The sequence below is a fragment of the Dipodomys merriami genome, unplaced genomic scaffold (genome assembly GCF_024711535.1).
Source record: "Dipodomys merriami isolate MVZ:Mamm:240054 unplaced genomic scaffold, mDipMer1.0.p SCAF_1077, whole genome shotgun sequence".
In the NCBI taxonomy this organism is placed as follows: domain Eukaryota; kingdom Metazoa; phylum Chordata; class Mammalia; order Rodentia; family Heteromyidae; genus Dipodomys; species Dipodomys merriami.
The window spans coordinates 215925-237734 of record NW_027202357.1 but is presented as its reverse complement, the minus strand read 5'-3'; positions in this window follow the sequence as shown (position 1 = coordinate 237734).

Genomic DNA, 21810 nt, shown 5'->3' with positions numbered 1-21810 from the left:
AAATAGCCAAAAAAGTAAAACAAAACAAAACATCAGGAGACCATAGCAGACTCCAGCATCTGGGAGAGTACATCCAGCACATCCGAACTTGCCAAGAACACCTGTAGGAATAAACAGGAGCAGTCTAGGCTGCTCATCCCTTTTAAAGGCGGGAACTGCCAGTGATCTACTGCAGAGAGCTGAGAATCCTGTGTGGGTCAGACCAGCAGCTGGAGGTCGGCCCCCAACAGAACCGAGATCAGGTACAGACTCTCTCTACCAGCACAGAAACAGTAACCAAGCAAAGACAGACACCAATTGACCAAAACAAAATTTCAGATTAGTCTGCAATAATCCCTGAATAACCATGAGAAAATCACAGAGAAATATTACAAGGTTTATCAACACCTAGGATAGCAAGCTATCTCTAAAAGCAGCAGCAACCCAGGGGAGAGCCCCACTGGGAGCAAAGCAGGAATGGAAGACAAACACTACATCCAAGACATGCTGGAGGCAATGACTCAAGAAATAAAGTGAGAAATAGACCAGAATTTGAAAGAACACCAGGTCGAAATACCAAAAGAGGTGCAGGACATCAAACAGGAGATGCATGCAAAAATAGAGGTAGCACACACCTCACTAAGCCATGAGATAAGTGACAAAATAGAGGCAGTACACACCTCATTAAGAGGTGAGATTAGTATTTTGAAAACCAACATTGAATCCATTGAAATCAACAATGAGTCCATTTCCTCCATGCAAACCACAATGGAAGCCACAGTTAATAGAGTGAACAAAATGGAATACAGAAGACAGAATACATCAACTGGAATAAAAAATGACAGATATGAAAAAATCACTTAAATTATACCAAAGGGAAATTCAAGGGCAAGCAGATAGTGCCACGAAATTCAACCTTCATATACGAAGGTGAGGAATATCACAGCAAGGGAATGCAACAACTATTCCACAAGATAATCGGTGAAAATTTTCCCCATCTCAAAAAAGAACATCTTACCCACATAACAGAAGCATATAGAACACCTAACAAGCAGGATCCCAGGAGAAACACTTCTAGACACATTATAGAATAAATGATAGATCTGAATGATAAGGAAACAATCTTGCATGCAGCAAAAATGAAGAAGGAGCTATACTACTATAGGAAAAATATTAGAATCACTACAGATCTCTCCACACAAACACTGAATGCAAGAAAGGTCTGGGAAAGTACCACATGAGCCCTGAGAGCCAATAACTGCCAACCCAGACTGATATACTCAGAAAAGTTAGCATTCACATTTGATGGAGAACTGAAAATTTTTAATAGCAAAGAAAAACTAAATTAATACATAAACATTAAGCCAGCATTACAAAGACTACTAAGAGGTGGAACACAACCTGAGAAAAGCAACCAGGAACAGGGACCTGCACCGAGACAGGCATTAATAGAAGTCTATCTGAGCAAGGACAGAGGAAAGGAAAGAAGAAAAACAGTGACTATAATGCATCTCTCTATACTATCTCTTAAGATTAACGGGCTTACTTGGGCTTACTTCACCAACCAAAAGAAAAAGAACTGCAGTTTGGATCCTAAAACATGACCCATCCATCTGTTGCCTTCAGGAGACCCACCTCTAAGCCAAACATGCAAACAAACTCATAGTGAAGGGTTGGAAAAGTATCTACCAATCAAATGCCCCTAGTAAGAAAGCAGGCATAGCAATGCTTATATCTGACAAAATAAACTTGTCATTAAAATCATTACAATGTCAAACCATCCCTGCATCTCTGGGATGAAGCCTAACTGCTCATAGTGTATGATTTTTTTAAATCATACACATAGCTAGAATCTTGTTAAGGATCTTTGCACCTGTGTTCATCAAGGAAATTGGCCTGTAATTCTCCTTTTTGGTTGGGTGTTTGCCTGGTTTGGGGATGAGTATGATATTGGCTTCGTAGAATGAGTTTGGGTTAGCTCCCTCCTTCTCTGTTTCTCTGAAGAGCTTGAGGAGTGTGGGTATTAGTTCTTCTTTAAAGGTCTTATAGAATTCTGCTATGAATCCATCTGGTCCTGGGCTTTTTTGGCTGGAAGACTTTTGATAGCTTCCTGTATCTCGTTGTAGGATATTGGCTTATTTAATTGGTTTCTTCTTTGCTCAGTTTGGACAACTTGGATTTCTCTAAAAATGCATTAATATCTGCCAGGTTTTCTTCCTTTAGAGATTAATTTTTGAAAATAGTCCATTAGGATTATTTGGATATCTTGGGTACGTGTTATGATTTTTCCCGTGGCATCCCTAATCCTGTTAAAATGGATTTCCTCTCTTCCTTTTTTAATTATTCTTGCAAACGGTCCATCAATTTTGTTTATTTTTTCAAAGAACCAGCTTTTTGTTTGGTTAATTTTGGCTGTAATTTTTTGTTTATTTTCTAATTGGTTAATCTCTGCTCTTAATTTGGTTATCTGGCTCCGTCTAGTAACTTTAGGTTCCATTTTTTAATGTTTTTCCAGCTGTTTTAATTGCAACATGAGATTATTTACTTGGTCTGTCTCCATTCTCTTGATGTGGGCAAGGAGGGCAATAAATTTGTCCCTCAGGACTGCTTTTGCTCTGTCCCACAAGTTTCTTTGTGAGGTTTTTTTCATTTTCATTGAGTTATAGGAAATGTATTTCTTCTCTGATCTCTTCCATTACCCAGGCATTGCTAAGGAGTGTGCTGTTCAATTTGCATGTATTAGAGAAATTTCTGCGGTATGCTTTGTTACTGAGAACTGGCTTGATTCCACTATGGTCAGATAGGATACAGGGGATTATGTTGTCCATTTGTATTTGCTTAAGTTTCTTGCATGAACTATGATATGGTCTATTTTGGAGAAAGTTCCATGAGCTGCTGAGAAGAATGTGTACTGTGTTGTTTTATGGTGAAATACTTGGTATATGTCAGTTAATTCTGCTTGAAGTATGGCCTCACTTAATTTGGTAGCTTCTTTGCCTGTCCTTTGGTGAGAGGGGTGTGTTGAAGTCTCCTAGTATTATCATATTGGGACCTATTTTATTCTGTAGGTCAATATATGTAATCCAACACATCAACAGAGTCAAGGTCAAGAATCACATGATTTTTCGCCACAGATGCAGAAAAGGCCTTTGATAAAATTCAACATTCATTCATGCTAAAGGCTCTGGAGAAAACAGAAATAGAAGGAGCATTCCTTAAAACAATAAAACCATTTGTGACAGACCAATAGCCAATATTATACTTAATGGGGAAAAGCTACAACCAATTCTCCTAAAATCAGGAAGAAGGCAAGGATCCTGGAACCCTTAGCCAGGTCAATAAGGCAAGAAAAATACATGAAAGGGATCCGCATAGGGAAAGAAGAGGTTAAACTATTCCTTTTTGCAGACAACATGATACTATACTTTCATGATCCCAAAAACTCCATCCCCAAACTCTTAGAAATCATAAATCACTTCGGCAAAGTAGCAGGATACAAAATAAACCCACAAAAATCAGCTGCCTTCCTGTACACTGCCAATGTACAAGAAGAGAGGGAAATAAAGGGAGTAACCCTATTCACAATAACCTCCCCCAAAATAAAATATTTAGGAATTAACCTAACCAAAGATGTAAAAGAACTATTTAATGAAAACTATAAAAGGATAAAGAAAGAAATTTCAGAAGACACTAGGAAGTGAAAAGACCTCCCATGCCCTTGGATAGGCCAACTTAATATAGTGAAGATGGCAATACTGCCAAAATTAATATACAAATTCAATGCAATTCCTATTAAAATTCTAATGACTTACATCACTAAAATACAGAAAACAGTCCAAAAATTCATATGGAACAACAAAAGACCTAGAATAGCCAAACGAATTCTAGGGAATAAAGACAAAATGGGAGGGATATCCATGCTGCACTTCAAACTATACTACAGAGCTATAATAACAAAGACAGCATGGTACTGGCACAAAAACAGACCAGAAGACCAATGGAACAGAATAGAAGATCCAGAAATAAATCCACAGGCCTACAACCAGCTGATATTAGACAAAGGAGCCCAAGATATACAATGGAAGAAACACAGCCTCTTCAACCACTACTGCTGGGAAAACTGGGCTGCTACATGCAGAAAACTAAAAGTGGACCCCAGCCTATCACCACGTACCAACATCAACTCAAAGTAGATTAAAGATCTTAACATTAAAACTGAATCTCTGAAACGACTGCAGGACAGAGTAGGAGAGACACTTGAACTAATAGGCACATGAAGGAACTTCCTGAACAGTGTCCCAGGATCACAACAAATTGGAGAGAGACTCAACAAATGGGACTACTTTAAAACAAAAAGCTTCTGCACAGCTAAATCTATTGCAACCAAGCTAGAAAGACAAATAACTAATTGGGAAAAAATATTTACCAGCAATATATCAGACAAGGGGTTAACATCCAATATATACAGGGAACTCAAGAAAATAATCCCTCCTAAACCTAACAAATCAATTACTAAATGGGCAAGGGAAGTAAAGAGGGACTTCTCAGAGGAAGAAATAAAAATGGCAAAGAAACACATGAGAAAATGTTCATCATCCCTGGTGGTGAAGGAAATGCAAATAAAGACAACCATGAGATACCACCTTACCCCAGTCAGAATGTCCGACATCCTCAAGTCAGCCAACGACAATTGCTGGAGGGGATGTGGAGAAAGAGGAACCCTATTACACTGCTGGTGGGAATGTACACTTATACAACCACTTTGGAAAGCATTCTGGAGGGACCTTAGAAAGATAAAGATTGATCTCCCTTATAACCCAGTCATACCACTTTTAGGCATCTACCCTGAACAACAGGAACCAATATACAATGACACGTACACCTCAATGTTTATTGCAGCACTGTTCACAATATCTAGGATATGGAAACAACCCAGATGCAGCACCACAGATGAATGTATCCAAAAATTGTGATATCTACAAACAATGGAATATTATGCAGCCATTAGAAATGACAAAATAATGGCATTTGCAGGGAAATGGATGGAGCTAGAAGATGATCATGGTGAGCAAGGTAAGCCAAGAGCAAAGAGACAAACGGTACATGGTCTCCCTGATATGTGGATGCTAAATCCAAAATGTTAGGTGATACGACAAAATAAACAGGACTTAAGAAATAAAGAACTCCCACTCATCTGGTCAAAACACTACTAAATATCCCCATACTGGTGATCACATGTATGTTGTATTGTGTACACCGTTATATGTTATAGACTGTGATAGACAATTTGCTGCAGGAAAGTTAGAATGAACTAATGACTTTAAATGAGCATCATTATTTCACAATACTGTGAAATTTGGGAAGAAGTTATGTAATCACTTAATCACAATTAAAATGAAAGAACCTCAGGGAAGTAAGGAAGGAAGGGATGGTAGGGGGAAAATAATAGAGGGGGTAACAATACTCAATAGGAAGTGTACTCATTACCTTGCTCATGTAACTGTAACCCTCTGTATAGTATCTTTACAATAAAAAATTAAAAAGATCCAATCAACAGTAAAAAAAATAAACTAAAATCAATACAAAAAGACAAGGATGGACACTACATATTAATACAGGGAACAATACAAGAGGAGGATATTACCATGATCTACCTATAATTCCCCAAACATCAGTGCACCCAAATATGTTAAGCAAATACTCTCAAACTTACAGAAAAAATAGATCCAATATGATAATACTAGGAGACTTTTAACACCCCAATCTCACCAAAGGACAGGTCTACCAACCAGAGTATTGGCAAAGAAGCTATCGAATTAATGAGGCCATACTTCAAGCAGAACTGACATTTACCAAGTATTTCACCCTAAAACAACACAGTACACCTTCTTCTCAGCAGCTCATGGTACTTTCTCCAAAATAGACCATATAATAGTTCATGCAAGAAACTTAAGCAAATTCAAGGAGATTGACATAATCCCCTGTATCCTATCTGACCATAGTGGAATCAAGCTAGTTCTCAATAACGAAACATACTGCAAAAATTACTCAAATATATGGAAATTGAACAGCTCACTTCAAAGCAATGCCTGGGTAATGGAAGTGATTAAAGAAGAAATTAAAAAATTCCTACAACTCAATGAAAATGAAAATACCTCGCAAAAACCTTTTGGGACACAGCAAAAGCAGTCCTGATGGACAAATTTATTGCTATCACAGCCCACATCAAGAAAATAGAGACAGACCAAGAAAATAATCTCATGTTGCAATTAAAACAGGTAGAAAAACATGAAAAAATGGAACCTAAAGTTACTAAACAGAGCCAGATAACCAAACTAAGAGCGGAGATTATTGAAATAGAGTATTGAAGAATTATAGCCAAAATTAACTAAATAAAAACTGGTTGAAAAAATAAATAAAATTGATAGATATTTGGCAAGATTAATTTACAAAAGAAGAGAGGAAATCCATTTTAACAGGATTAGGGATGCCACGGGAAAAATCACAACACGTAACAAAGATGCTCAAACAATTTTAACAGACTACTTTGAAAAGTTATATCCTCTAAAAAAAGAAAACCTGGCAGAAATGGATGCATTTTCAGAGAAATACAAGTTTCCCAAATTGAGCAAAGAAGAAGTAAATCAATTAAATAAGCCAATATCCTACAAGGAGATACAGGAAGCAATCAGAGGTCTTCCAACAACAAAAAAAGCCCAGGACCATACGGATTCGCAACAGATTTCTATACGACCATTAAAGAAGAACTAACACCTATACTCTTCAAGCTCTTCAGAGAAACAGAAAAGGAAGGAGCTATCCCAAACACATCCTATGAAGCCAATATCACATTCATCCCCAAACCAGGCAAAGACCCAACCAAAAAGGAGAATTACGGGCCAAATTCCTTGATGAACACAGGTGCAAAGGTCATTAACAAGATTCTAGCTAACAGAATCCAGAAACACATAAAAAAACCATACACTAAAACCAAGTAGGCATCATCCCAGAGATTCAGGGATGGTTTAACATATGTAACTCAATAAATATAATCCAACACATCAACAGAGCCAAGGTCAAGAATCACATGATTATCTCCACAAATGCAGAAAAGGTTTTTGATAAAATTCAACATTCATTCATGCTAAAAGCTCTGGAGGCAATAGGAATAGAAGGAATATTTCTTAAAACATTAAAAGCCATTTACGACAGATCAATAGCTAATACTATACTTAATGGGGAAAAGCTACAACCAATTCTCTTAAAATCAGGAATGGGGCAAGGATGCCCACTGTCTCTACTCCTGTTCAATATAGCCCTGGAACTCTTAGCCAGGTCAATAAGGCAAGAAAAAGACATTAAAAGATCTGTATATGGAAAGAAGAAATTAAACTATCCCTTTTTGCAGATGACATCATACTATACCTTCACAATTCCAAAAATTCCATCCCCAAACCCTTAGAAATCGTAAATCACTTCGGCAAAGTAGCAGGATACAAAATAAACCCACAAAAATCAGTTGCATTCCTGTATACTGACAATGTACAAGCAGAGAGGGAAATAAAGGAAAGCAAGCCCATTCACAATAACATCCCCCAAAATAAAATATTCAGAAATTAACCTAACCAAAGATGTAAAAGAACTATTTAATGAAAACTATAAAAAGTTAAAGAAAAAAATTACAGAAGATACTAGGAAATGGAAAGACCTCCCATGCTCTTGGATAGGCAGACATAGTGAAAATGGCAATTCTGCCCAAATTAATATACAAATTCAGTGCAATTCCTATTAAAATCCCAATGATGTATTTCTCTGACAGAAAACAGTCCTAAAATTCAAATGGAACCACAAAAACTTAGAATATCCAAAACTATTCTAGCAAATAAAGACAACATGGGAGTTATATCCATGTAGCACTTCAAACTCTACTATAGAGCCCTAATAACAAAGACAGCATGGTACTGGCACAAACACAGACCCAAAGACCAACAGAATAGAATAGAAGATCCAGAAATAAATCCACATGCCTACAGTCAGCTGATATTTGACAAAGGAACCAAAGACAGACGATGGAAGAAACACAGCCTCTTCAACCACTAGTGCTGGGAAAACTGGGTGGCCATATGCAGAAGAATAAAAGTGGACCCCAGCATATCATCATACACCAACATCAGCTCAAAATGGATTAAAGACCTTAGTATTAAACCTGAATCTCTGAAACCTCTCCAGGCAGAGTAGGAGAGACACTTGAACTTATAGGCCCAGGAAAGAATTTCATGAACAGAGTCCCAGGGTCACAACAAATTGGATTGAGACACGACAACATGGGACTGCCTTAAAATAAAAAGCTTCTGCAAAGCTAAAACTATCGCAACCAAGCTAGAAAGACAACCAATTAATTGGGAAAAGTATTTACCAGCAATATATCCAACAAGGGGTTAATATCCAGTATATACAGGTAACTCAAGAAACTAATCCCTCCCAAAGCTAACAAACCAATTATTAAATGGACAAGGGAACTAAAGAGAGAATTCTCAGAAGAAGAGATAAAAATGGCAAAGAAACACATTAGGAAATGTTCACCATCCCTGGTTTTGAAGGAAATGTAAATAAAGACAACCATGAGATACCACCTTACCCCAGTCAGGATGTCCGACATCCTCAAGCCAGCCAATGACAAATGCTGGTGGGTATGCGGAGAAAGAGGAACCCTACTACACTGCTGTTGGGAATGTACACTCATACAACCACTTTGGAAAACAGTCTTGAGGGTCCTAAGAAAGCTAAATATTGACCTCCCATATAACCTAGTCATACCACTTCTAGGCATTGACCTCCCATAAAACCCAGTCATACCACTTCTAGGCATCCATCCTGAACAACAGCAACCAGTATACAAGGACACATGCAACCTCCATGTTTATTGCCATACTTTTCGTAATAAGCAGGATATGGAAACGACCCAGATGTCCCACCACAGATGAATGGATCCCAAAATTGTGGTATCTGTACACAATGGAATATTATGCAGCCATTAGAAACAAAGCTATGCATCTGCATCTTATGAAAGCCATATGTTACTTGGTCAATCCAATTGTTTTTCTCTACTTTGCTAGGGAAAAAGTATTCTCAAGATAAGAGCCAATAGCAGTGAAAAGAAACAAAATACACTATCATCATGATTTATTTGTGAAAGTAACAAATGAAATAAACTATTCCACTTAAGGGATTCCAATATTAGTATCTATGAAGATGTTCCTGAATGCCAAAATCCATTGAATTTTGGGAATTTTAATTTCTATGAACATATGAAAACTAGAACAAGAAAAGAAATACAGTCTTTGAGCAAACAAGCCTTGGAATAATTTTCTCAGTTGCTTTGAAATTACATAAGAATTGATATTCCTTTCCATTGGAAACATTTAAAAATGTTTATCATTTATTATAATTCAAATATGAAGCAAGAGTAATTTTATACAACCATTATAAATATCATTCTATTCCTATCATAAAATAGAATGACAAACCACTCCCAATATATTACCTACCCATCATTATTCTTAATTCCTTATCATTTCCTAAATATCTTAAACAATCTAAATAGTCATGTCTTTAACATAGACGTAAATATTCTATACGTTTTACTTAACATTTTCCAGGGGCATGTACTCATGTTTCTAAGAAATGTTCACAGCAGTTAAAAGATGCTTTTGTGAAATTAATGTGATACATTTTGCTGTTGTTGTTGTTGTTGTTGTTGTTGTTGTTTGAAAGGCCTGGGCATTATCCCTAAGACTTTTTATGCTCAAGGACAGCAATCTCCAACTTGAGGCACAGAGCTAATTCATGTTTTTAGTGGTTAATTATAGATAAGAATCTAACAAGAACTTTTCTGTCTTGGCCACTTTCAAACACATTTCTAAGATCTCATTACCCAGAATAGGTCGAATTATAACATTGACTCACTTGCACTTGGTGTGATGTATTTTCTTTATTTTAATTATATTTTAAGATTTTTGTTTCGCTATAGTGTACATCATTCTACACATAAATTTAGATATATGTATATATTTCTGATGACAATCTCTAAAAATATATGTCATTCTACACATAACATTAATATTTATATATACAAATATTTCTGAAGACAGACTCTCTATAAAAATTTTTGCTACCATTTTTGAACTTTTATATTTCAAATATATACACTCTATTTTTGTAAAAGTTTCCTAGAATAAAATGACTGATATTTCAATAGAAAGTAGAGCTTTTATTTTCAAGGGAATTTTAGATCTACTTATGACATTGTAATAATATTTACAGTGTATTACTTGAAAAAGTTCTGTCCAAACTCTTAAATATTGGTGTGTAATGAGGGGGAGAGAGGAAGTTAATTCATACTGGCTAAGAATTAGCAATGCTTCAAAAATCTATTCCATAATTTATTATAAACTCATAGTCAAGCCACTTGATATAGTTTAGTTTTCTTGTTTCTTTATTTGTTCAAAATTTTAATATGGACGCATGCACAGTTTTAACATTAAAAATACTAATCAAAAGAAAATAATAGCAAAATCATAGGGACATATAAGATTTTCACTAATTAGCACTTATAATGCTAATAATAATTTTGATAAAGATGATGATGATGATGACCACAGTGTAGCCTGACAATGATAAGGTTATTGAAAAGGAAAAAAAAAAACTTTAGAATTCTTTGAAGCTAGAGTTCCCACATTGAATACAGTTATAAACTGAATTGGATTATATACAATAATAACAAGAGGAGAGTTTCAATACCAAGAAATAAAATTACATTAATAGGTAGAGACAGTAAAAACCCTAATGTTATTTTTGCAGTCTCTCTAATGTATACTCACTCTTTTTTCTTTTTTTCTATTGTGAAAATACTGTACAGAGGGGTTACAATTACATGGGCAAGATAGTGAGTACTTTCCTTATCAAGCATTGTAGCCTTCTCCTTTGTTTACCCTTCACATCCCTTCCCATCCTCCCTTCCCTTTCACCCAGTCCTCGCCCCCACCCAAGTTGTAAAGTTCATTTTTGACATGACAGCTTGTACTTCTCATTGTTACAAGAGGTCCACCTGTATTCTTAATTAAACGACTTGTTTTTCTCCTTCCCCTCCACCAATTATAACTATATCAAATACAGTGAAAGCAGGGGTTATACTGTGGGGGAGGGACTTACAAAGCAACAAAGAAATAATTTTATCATTGCCTTAGAAAGAAATGCATGAAAGAAAAAAACCATTTTAAATACATATCTTAAATTTCATTTTCCTAACATCACCTTATCTGACCTTTTCTGCTTGACTCATACATATACTCAATATTGCAAATAAGGGAAATCATGGGACCTATATTTCTTTGCGCTTGGCTTACTTCACTTAATATAATTTTTTCCAAGTCTTTCCATATCCTAACTAATGGGGCAATGCCATTCTTTCTGATGGAGGCATAGAATTCCATTGTGTATATATACCACATTTTCTTGATCCATTCATGTACTGAGGGGCATCTGGATTTGTTCCAGATCTTAGCTATGGTAAATAATGCTGCAATAAACATAATTGTGCTGGTAGCTTTAGTGTGGTCTTCTTTGTAAACATTTGGGTAAATGCCCAAAAGTGGGACTGCTGGTTCATAGGGGAACTCTATGTGGAGTCTTTTGAGGAACATCCATACTACTTTCCAAAGTGGTTGAACAAGTATACACTCCCACCAACAATGAAGTAACATTCCCTTCTGTCCACATCCACTCCAGCATCAATTGTTATTAGAGTTCTTGATTTTTGGCATTCTAACTGGAATGAGGTGGTATCTCAATGTTGTTTTGATTTGCATTTCTTTTATGGCTAGGGAGGTTGAGCATTTCTTCATGAGTCTATTGGCCATCCTTCTTTCTTCTTCAAAGAAGTTTCTTTTTAAGTCTTTAGCCCACTTATTTAATGGGCAATTTTTTCTTTGAGGATTTGGTGTTGGGGGATTTAATTTTTTCAGTTCCAAGTATATTTTAGATATGAGACCCTTGTCCGTTGTATGGCTAGTGAAGATATTCTCCCAATCCGTGGGCTTTCTATTGATCTTGCTAGCTATGTCCTTTGCCATGCAGAAACTCTGCAACTTCATGCAATCCCATTAGCCCAACCTTCCTGTGATTTGTTGTGTTTCCGGGTCTCTATTAAGAAAATTTGAGCCTGGGAAAAGGTGACCTAGGGTTTCTCCTATTCCAACCTGTAATGTTTTCAGAGTGTCTTCATGACTCTGAGGTCTTTGATCAATACGGAGTTGATTCTGGTGCAAGGTGATATATAAGGATCTAGCTTTAGTTTTCTACAAGTAGTTAACCAATTTTGCCAGCACCATTTACTGAAGAGGCTGTCTTTCTTCCATTCTATTTTTTTAGCACCTTTATCAAAGATTAGATGGCTATAGGTCTGTAGGTTCATTTCGGGATTTTCAATTCTATTCCATTGGTCCTGAGGTCTGTTCTTATGCCAATACCAAGCTGTTTTGATTACTATGGCTTTATAGTAGAGTTAGAAATTTGGTATTGCTATTCCTCCAGCAGTGTTCTTTCCATTGAGGATCGTTTTGGCTATTCGGGGTCTTTTATTGTTCCATACGAATTTTTGGATTCACTCTTCTATTTCCTTGAAGAATGAGGTTTGGAATTTTGATAGGTATCGCATTGAATTTGTAGATAGCCTTGGGAAGTATTGCCAGTTTCACGATGTTAATCTTTCCAATCCAGGAGCATGGGAGTTTTTGCCATTTTCTAAGTTCTGTTTTGATTTCCTTTTTGAATTTTTTAAAGTTTTCATCATAGAGGTCCTTCACTTCTTTGGTTGAGTTAATTCCTAAGTATTTTATTTTTGGGGAGGCTATTACAAATGGAGTTGCTTTCCTAATTTCAGCCCCACTTTTCTCATTGATGGCATACAGAAAAGCCATTGATTTTTAAGGGTTAATTTTATACCGTGCTACTTTGCCAAAGTTTTGAATCAGTTTGAGTAATTTGGGAGTGGAGTCTTTGGGGTTCTTTACATACAAGATCATGTCATCTGCAAAGAGGGAGTTTTATTTCTTCTTTCCCTATTTGGATCCCTTTTATGTTTCCATCTTGTCTTATTGCTGTAGCTAGACATTCTAATACTAGGTTGAAGAGAGGTGGAGAGAGTGGACATCCTTGTCTTGTTCCTGATTTAAGAGGAAATGGCTGTAGTTTTGCACCATTAAGTATAATGCTGGGTGTCGGTTTGTAATATACAGTCTTTATTGTATTGATGAATGTTCCATGGATTCCTAATTTTTCCAAAACCTTCATCATAAAGGGGTGTTGGATCTTGTCGAAAGTATTTGTGCATCTATTGAGATAACCATGTGGTTCTTATTCTTGCTCCTATTGATGTGATGAATAATATTAATTGATTTGCCTATATTGGACCAGCTTTGCATCCCTGAAATGAATCCTGTTTGATAGTGGTGTGTATTTTTTGATGAATTGTTGAAGTCGATTAGCCAAAATTTTATTGAGAAGATTTGCATCAATATTCATCAAAGAAATGAGTCTATAGTTCTCTTTCTTTGATGAGTCCCTGACTGGTTTGGGGTGAGGGTTATGATGGTTTCATTTTCATTGAAGACATGGAGGATTACTGGTGTGAGCTCTGCTTTGAAGGCCTTGTAGAATTCCGCTGAAAAACCATCTGGTCCTGGACTTTACTTAGCTTGGAGGCCTCTTATTGCTGTTTCTATTTCAATGCTTGATATGGGCCTGTAAAAATGGTTTAACTCTCATCTCTGAATTTATTTATTTGGGTGTGTTCTCTTCTTTTTCTGATAAGATTTGCTAAGTGTCTGTCAATTTTGTTAATTTTTTCGAAGAACCAACTCTGTTTTGTTGATTCTTTCTACAGTATTTTTTGGATTCTAATTCTTTTAATTCTGATTTAATTTTAATTATTTCATTCCATCTATTGGATTGGCGTTTATCCTGCTGCTCCTTTGCAAGGGGGTTTAGAGGTGTCATTAAATTTTTGGTTTCAGATCTCCCCAATTTGTTGATGTAGGAGTTCAGTGCTATAAACTTGCCTCTGAGTACTGCCTTAGCTGTGTCCCAGAGGAGCTGGAAATTTGTGTGCTCACTTTTGTTGAATAGCATTGAACATTTGAATTTCCTTTCCAATCTCTTCCATGAGCCACTTGGGTTCAGCAGTGTGTTGTTCACCGTCCATGTATTACTAGACTTTCTTTGGTGGCTTTTGGTGTTGAGTTCTAATTTTATTCCCTTGTTGTCAGAGATAATGCATGGCATAACTTCAATGTTTCTGAATCTGGACAAGTTTGCTTTGTGGCCCAAAATGTGGTCTATTTTAGAAAATGTTCCATGTGCTGCTGAGAAAAACATGTATTCTGTTGCTGCTGGATAAAATATTCGGTAGATGTCTGTTAAATCTAGTTGATTTATGCAGCTGTTTAGATCTGCGGTTTCTCTGTTGAGTTTTTGCCGAGTTGATCTCTAGTGGGGAGAGTGGTGTGTTAAAATCTCCAACTATTAATATCTTTGGATCTATGTGGGATTTGAGGGAAAGTAGTGTTTCTTGGATAAATTTGGGTCCTCCATTGTTTGGCGAATAGATATTTAGAATGGTAATATCCTCCTGAAGGAGAGATCCCTTAATTAGTTTGTAGCGACCATTTTTATCTCTTTTCAAGAATTTTAATTTGAAGTCTATTTTAGCTGATATTAGGATCGCCACTCCCACCTGTTTATGGGGGCCGTTTGCTTGATAGATTTTGCTCCAGCCTTTTACATTGAAAATGTGTTTGTTTTTATGGGCAAGATGTGACTCCTGAAGGCAGCAGACAGAAGGATCTTGTTTTTTAATCCAACTAGACAGTCTATGTCGCTTAATTGGAGAGTTAAGTCCTTAATATTAAGACATGGGACTGAGAGTTATATGGGAGCTCCTGCCATGTTATCCACCTTCTTGGGGGCTGCGAAATCTGGGTTCTTCATATGGTTGTTGGATTCTCAATTTGGGTGCAGTTTCTTGGTCTTTATTGTGGTCTTGTTGGTTTTCTATGTGTAGGACATCTTTAAGAATCTTTTGTAGGACTGGTTTGGTGGTGATGTGTTGTTTCAATTTTTCTTTGCTATGGAAGATTTTTATTTGGCCTTCAGTTATGAAGGAGAGTTTAGCTGGGTACAGTATTCTTGGTTGATAGTTGTTTGTTTTTAAGGCATGGCATACATCATTCCAGGCTCTTCTTGATTTGATTGTCTCTGCTGAGAAATTTGAGGTGATTCTAATTGGTTTCCCTTTATAGGTGGTTAATCTTTTCTCCTTGACATATTTAAGGATCTTTTCCTTGGTCTGAGTTGATCCTGTGTGGATTATAATATGAAGGTGGGATGTCCTATTCTGGTCTGGTCTATTTGGAGTTCTAAAAGCTTCATGTATTTGAATAGGCCTGTCTTTTTGTATGTTTGGAAAGTTCTCCGCTAGGATCCTATTAAACAAATTTCCTAGACCATTAACTTCTGTTTCTATATGCTCCTCTACACCCATTGTCCTTAGATTAGGCCTTTTGATGGTGTCTTTCAAGTTTTGGATAGTTCTGTCATATTTCTTGGACTTGTCTTGGATTTTTGTATGTTCTTTCTCTATATTATCTAGTCTGTCTTCAATCCACGAGATTCGATCTTCTACACAGCCTAACCTGCTGTCAAGGCTTTCTACTTTGTTTTTTATTTCTTTTACTTCTAATTGGTCACCTTTGATTGGTCAAATTCTTTGTTGAAGGTTTGTTTTAGATCTGGTATGAACTTCTTTACTTCCTAAATTTGGTGTTCAGTGTTTATTCTGAAATCATTTAATTGATTGGTTATGGTTTACTTGGACTCCCGTTCCTTCTGTTGGTTTCCATTCAGCATTTCCTTTGTTGTCTCCCTGAATTCCTTCAGCTCTTTGTTAATGGATCCCATGAATGCCTTTAGTGATCTTTGTGTATTCTCATCCTGCTCTCTCAATTCCTATATTACTCTTTGCTTAACTTCCTCCCGCTCCTTTTCTTGCCATTCCTGTAGTTCTCTTTGAGTGTTCTCAACCTGTTAACGCCGTTCCTGCCTTTCTCTTTGAGTATTCTCAAGCTGCTCACGCAATTCATTTATCAGTTTTTGAGTAGCTTCCTCACGCTCATGATATTCCTGGATAAACCTTTAGATTGCCTCCTCTCTCTCCCTATCATGTTCATACAGAGTCCTTTGTAGGTTTTCAATCGTTTCCTACATTGACCTTTTCTTTGCCTCCTCTCTCTCCCTATCACGCTCACACAGAGTCCTTTGTGTGTTTTCAATATTTTCATTTATCAAGTTTGCCAGCAGTGTTTGTAGAGCTATTTTGGAACTCTCCTCTGGATTATTCATTATCTGTTTTGTCTCCTGATTATCATGAGTGGGAATTGAGATACCCGGACTTGCCATTTTGCTTGTGTTTTTCTGGCTTACTCTGCCCATTTGGGATGAAAATAACACCAGTTTTGTGCTAGAATGCTATTTTAAGGCAAGCATCAACCAAAGTCTGAATTTTCACAGTCAATTGTCTGCAGATACAATCTAGTTCAACAAATAAATCTATTCAACATCAAACAACTATATATTAATGGGCTAAGAACCCAAAGTAGAATTTGGAAAACCAGAAATTATTAGCTTCGGGAGAGATGTGGGTAAAAAAATATGAAAAAAGTGATCTGGGAAGGCACAGGGTGAGTTATCTTAACTAAGTCCTAATCTCAAAGCAGGAAATAGGTTGGATAGGATGGAAGTAGAGAGAGAGAAAAAAAGAAGAGAAAGGGAAAAGAAACGAGACCAGAAAAAATAGAAAATAATAATTAATAATATTATGCAGAACAAAAACAAACTATTCAGAGAACATGAATATAATGAGACTATGGGAGGGATATAAAGGAGATGTAAAATGGTTAAAAATAAAAATACTTAAAATATTATATAGGTATAAAGAGGTAGTACTGCTATTAAGGAATTTAAGTCTTAAAGATTTTGAATTGAGTAATAAATTTGTGGATTAAGTGTGCACACAATTGGGATAGAGTATAATAGTCAACTTCTGGTTTATCTGAGGATGTGCAGGACAATTAAGTCACATAAAGAAGAACGAAAGAGAAGAAAAGGTGAAAAGCATAAGAAAGGAAGATAAAAAGATCAGAAGTTCAGTAGAGCTACACAAAAATCAAAAAGAAAATTTTTTTTAAAAAAAGAAAGAAAAACGCACACACACATGGATCCCTAAAATAAAAATTATAAGAGGAAAAAATAGTTACTAGAAACAATTTTTTCCAAAAATGTTAAAAATTTAAAAAAAAGTTTTAGAAAAGAAAAAAAATTATGAAAAGTAGCAAAAAAAAAAGACAAAAAATTCTTTCATTTTTTTGGGAGGGGTGGGAAAAATCTGTATCTCCCTTTTGTCTGTAACCAGCCTTTTGTTGGAGTCTCTGTTCTACTTGTGGTCCTGTGGCTTGGTTGATTTCTTAAGTCAGTTTGTTTGAACAGGGAGAAAAATACTCTGCTTTACCCAGAATTTTGCGTTCCTCCTCCTAGGCTAGTTCAATGGAAGTAGGATCTGCTTTGAATATCACAAAAGAGGGAGATGGCTTTTTCCTCAAATTTGGAGATGCTGTGTTCAGGCTAGATTCTGGGTAGTGTTGAGGCCTTTCTGCAAACAGTAGCTTTTCCTGGGGGCTAGTTTGTGAGAAACTCACTGAGCCCAGCCTGGAGCCATTCTCAGGGTTTCTGTTTACTGAATTTCAATTGATTGTCGAGGCTGCTAAAGGGAGGGGCAGCCTATGGCTCTGATTACCTGTTGAAGAAAGCCTCTCCTGGGGCTGGTGCCAGAGCTGGGTGTCTTTTCCCTGGGTGTAGCTGAGTCTGGCAGGTGGGCTTAAGTTCTTGTGACCTGCTAAATGACTCTAATTTTATTCAAAGGCCTGAGTTGGAGCTAGCAGCTCCTCCAAGCTTTGTCGGTATCCAAGATGGAGATCTCTGGTACTGGGTGGGGAGGGGTGGCCTTAACTCCTCTGCTCCCTGAGAAGGAGTGAGGATGTCAGGCTTCTACTCATGCCGAGTCTTGGTTCCTGGGTTGTTTCTGTTATGAGAACTGCAGGATGAAGATGTCCGCTCCTTGTTGGTTCTTGCTGGTTTTGAGTAGAATCCGCTCGCCCGCAGTGCTGGTTCCTTGGTCTCGCACTCTCTGTGATTCAAGTATGGTGGGTTCGGCCACTGCAGCAGTGGCAAGAGCTCAGATTTCTCTCCTTGCCTGGATTTTCCTACTCTGGCCTAACTCTCTGTCCTGTGATGGCACACATGGTGTGATTCTCTGGCTTAGGACTGTTCACTGGAACTCTAAAACTGCTTTCTATGCAAGAGCTTGTTTAGCCAATGCTTCTCCTCCGCCATCTTCCGAGGCTTTCACTACTAATATCACTGTTTGTCTCAAAATGCTTTAAATTCTACACCCTCTAAGATGGGCATAGAGTTATACTGTGGAACTTTTCTCCTTAGAGAGTGAGTACTACCCTATTGTTTAAAATAGACAAAGTACCTTGATAGAGACACTGGGTGTGTGCAAACAACAAGTGATAGTTAAACAATGTTCTTATTAGTTTATAAAGATGAAATTGAAATAGAGCAACTATGAACTCAAAAGGAATGTGCAAAAAGACAAAGGCACAAAGTAGAATGTGTCAAGGATATGCTGAAGTATAATTTCAAATTATGTACTCACGTTTGAGGGTGTGTTCAAAGTACAGCTTCAGACAATGCAGTTGGATATCTTGGGCAGAAAACTACTTTAAACTACTTTGGGATAACTACCAGTAGAAGCCCCTAACTCTGACTCTAATCACATCACAACATCATCAACTTAGGGACTATTTTCCAAGTGCAAAATACAAAAAAGAGGACTCATCACAGTTAGTGTTCTGGTTGAAGTAATGGCAATCACATAACTTTTCTTATAAGTCTTCATTTTTTTGGAGCTTTAAAGTAGGAAAAAGCCAAGTATATATTTTGCATGTACCTAAATTAAGTGGGACGCATTATGTTGGTCTCTTTTTAACTGGGAAGCTATAGATTATGTCTTTTTATACTCTAACTTAGAACAATGATCTGCTGTCAGTTATTTCTTCTCTTCCTCTTCTTTTGCCCTTCCACTTACATAATTTTTATTTAAAGAGACTTACTTGAGCTTGCATTTCTAAATTCTTCAAAATTATCTGAATTTCTTCATATTTCTGGAAGCCTCCTATATCTTTTTCAAGGGAATATTTTGTCACTACCATTTTTATCCTATATGATGTCTTCCTGTCTAACTCTGCAAGAAATACATTAGAGTTATCCAGGTATCTCAACACTTGTACCACCATAAAAAACTATCTTACTTAGAAATCATGATTTTAGTATATCTGGGGAGGCGGCATCTGTCATTTTTGAATGACCCTAATGATACTTACATGCAATCATGATTTAAACCAACATGCCACTCAGAAGATGAACAAATCCATTAAACACACACACGGTGGAATTGGAAGCTTCCAATTCATAAGAAAATGGAAAGACTTGGAAAAATCCTACTAAGAAAAATAAGCAACACACAAAGAAACAGATTCCATGCTTTTCATCATGTGTAATAATTAGGTAATGTCTAAGATAGTCCTAGCGGATGAGCAGGATGGCTCAATAGCTATGTATAAATATACATATAAGAGGATGCTAAGCAAAATGAACTCCTAGACATGGAAACAGAGGTTTTTCTTTGTGGTTGTTGTTTTTACTGTACTATGTGATTTCTTTTTCTTTTGTGTTTTTCCCTATGGTTTATTCCCTGCTGTATTTGATTTCAATATCCTGTGTATTATATACACATGTATCTTAATTTGGCAAGGGAAGAGGAACAACAAAATGGCGAGAAAAAGGACAACATGTAGGATATTCACATGACAACTTGTGAGGGGTATTGGGGTAAAGTAAAAGTGTGAGAAAAATGAGGGAGAGCATAAAAAGTTAGACTTTTTAGATAGTCACTACCTTACAATTAATGCAACCCCTTCCATATATCACCTTGACAATAAAATTAAATTTAAAAATAAGCTACATAAAATATAATTTCACTGTATTTCTATAGTATATGATATTCTATATGTATTTAATTTTTTAAAAATGAACAATAATTGGTTTCTCATTTGAATTAATTACCCCTTTCTTTTTCAGAGGGTCATCAACTTGAATCCTATCAAACTATACAAAATTTTCAGAATATTCTGCCATTATTTAAAAAAAAACATTATTTTAGTATTGTCTCATATTAAATAGGAAACAGTCCAATTCTCTGGAAACTCCTAATTTTTAAAACTAAAGATTTGTTAAGAGGACAGAATATATGTGTTCTACTAAGTACTCATTTTCAAATTCTTAGCATGCCATACCAGAGGCATTTAAAACAGTGCCTGTATGCATTTTATTTAATTCTTCAATAGATACAGTTTCCAATGTGGCATTACATATTTAAAGGTCAACAGAGAAACTAGCCTCATTCTGGTAGAAGATAAAACTATGAAGTATCTATAAGAATTAATTCCTCTAGTGTAAACATTTTTTCATCATAGTAAGCTATTATTTCAATGACAATCAGTTCCAACATTTTATGCAGTAAGGTCATTGTAGCCCAACAGTTTACACTTTGTAAGCCGCACCTTAAAATTCCCTAAATTCACAGCATGACTAGCTCATCTCTATTGTGAAAAAATTGTACACTTCTGCTAATATTATGCCCTTTCTATTGTTGAAGAAACACTAAACTAAACTTTGCTGCATCATTTTCCCTCAAGTGGTATCTTTCAGATCAGAAAACTTGAAAATATTATTTATACATATCTTTTCGTCTACCATAGATATTCATGACGCAAAGATCTGTATATTATGGTTCAAAGCCCACCCAGTCAGGAAGGTTCCTTAGATTCTTATCTCCAATAAACTGCTCAGGAAGAGCCAGACACAAGTAGCACTGAGGTTCAACTGGTAGAGCAGTATCCTTGAGCAAAAAACAGGCTCAGGGACAGTGCCCAGGCCCAGACGTCAAGCCCTAGGACAAACAAAACAACAAAAACAAAATGAAAACATACCCCAAACCTAGCATTTTTCTCATTGTATACATAGGTATATAAATAAGGAAATTTCTTCCTATGTTATGTGCAGGTAGAAGAAAAAAGATTTCAAACAATAACTCTCTTCATACCATGTTACACCAAACTCTCAAAACATTGCTCTTTTTCTAAATTTATAAATTAATAGCTTCTATTTATTCTCAACTCTTTCTAGATTATTCACATTATAATGTTATACATGAACTGCTGGAATTAACTATTAACTAAGTCCTAATTACAACTCTCTTGAAAAAATATTCTAGACAAATAATATGTCAGAATCATTTGTGAATTTGTAAATTAAAACTTTTACCTAAAAAGTATTTTGTAGTATCCTATAGAATATGAAATTACAAGCAAAAGATATTTATTTCAAATCTAAATTCTAATTTAGTAAGGTCTACAAAGTCCTAATTAGGTAACTTTGCTGTTTCTCCTGGCTTAAGCTTTTGTAATCCTTCATTATTTCTTTGGAATCCAACAGAATGATGCTAAATTTTTCAAATTTTTGGTTCGGAATCCTGACGTATTTTGTATCTAGAAGTATTCTGTAATGAAGAGAACATTTTGGCCTGCACACCCTCAG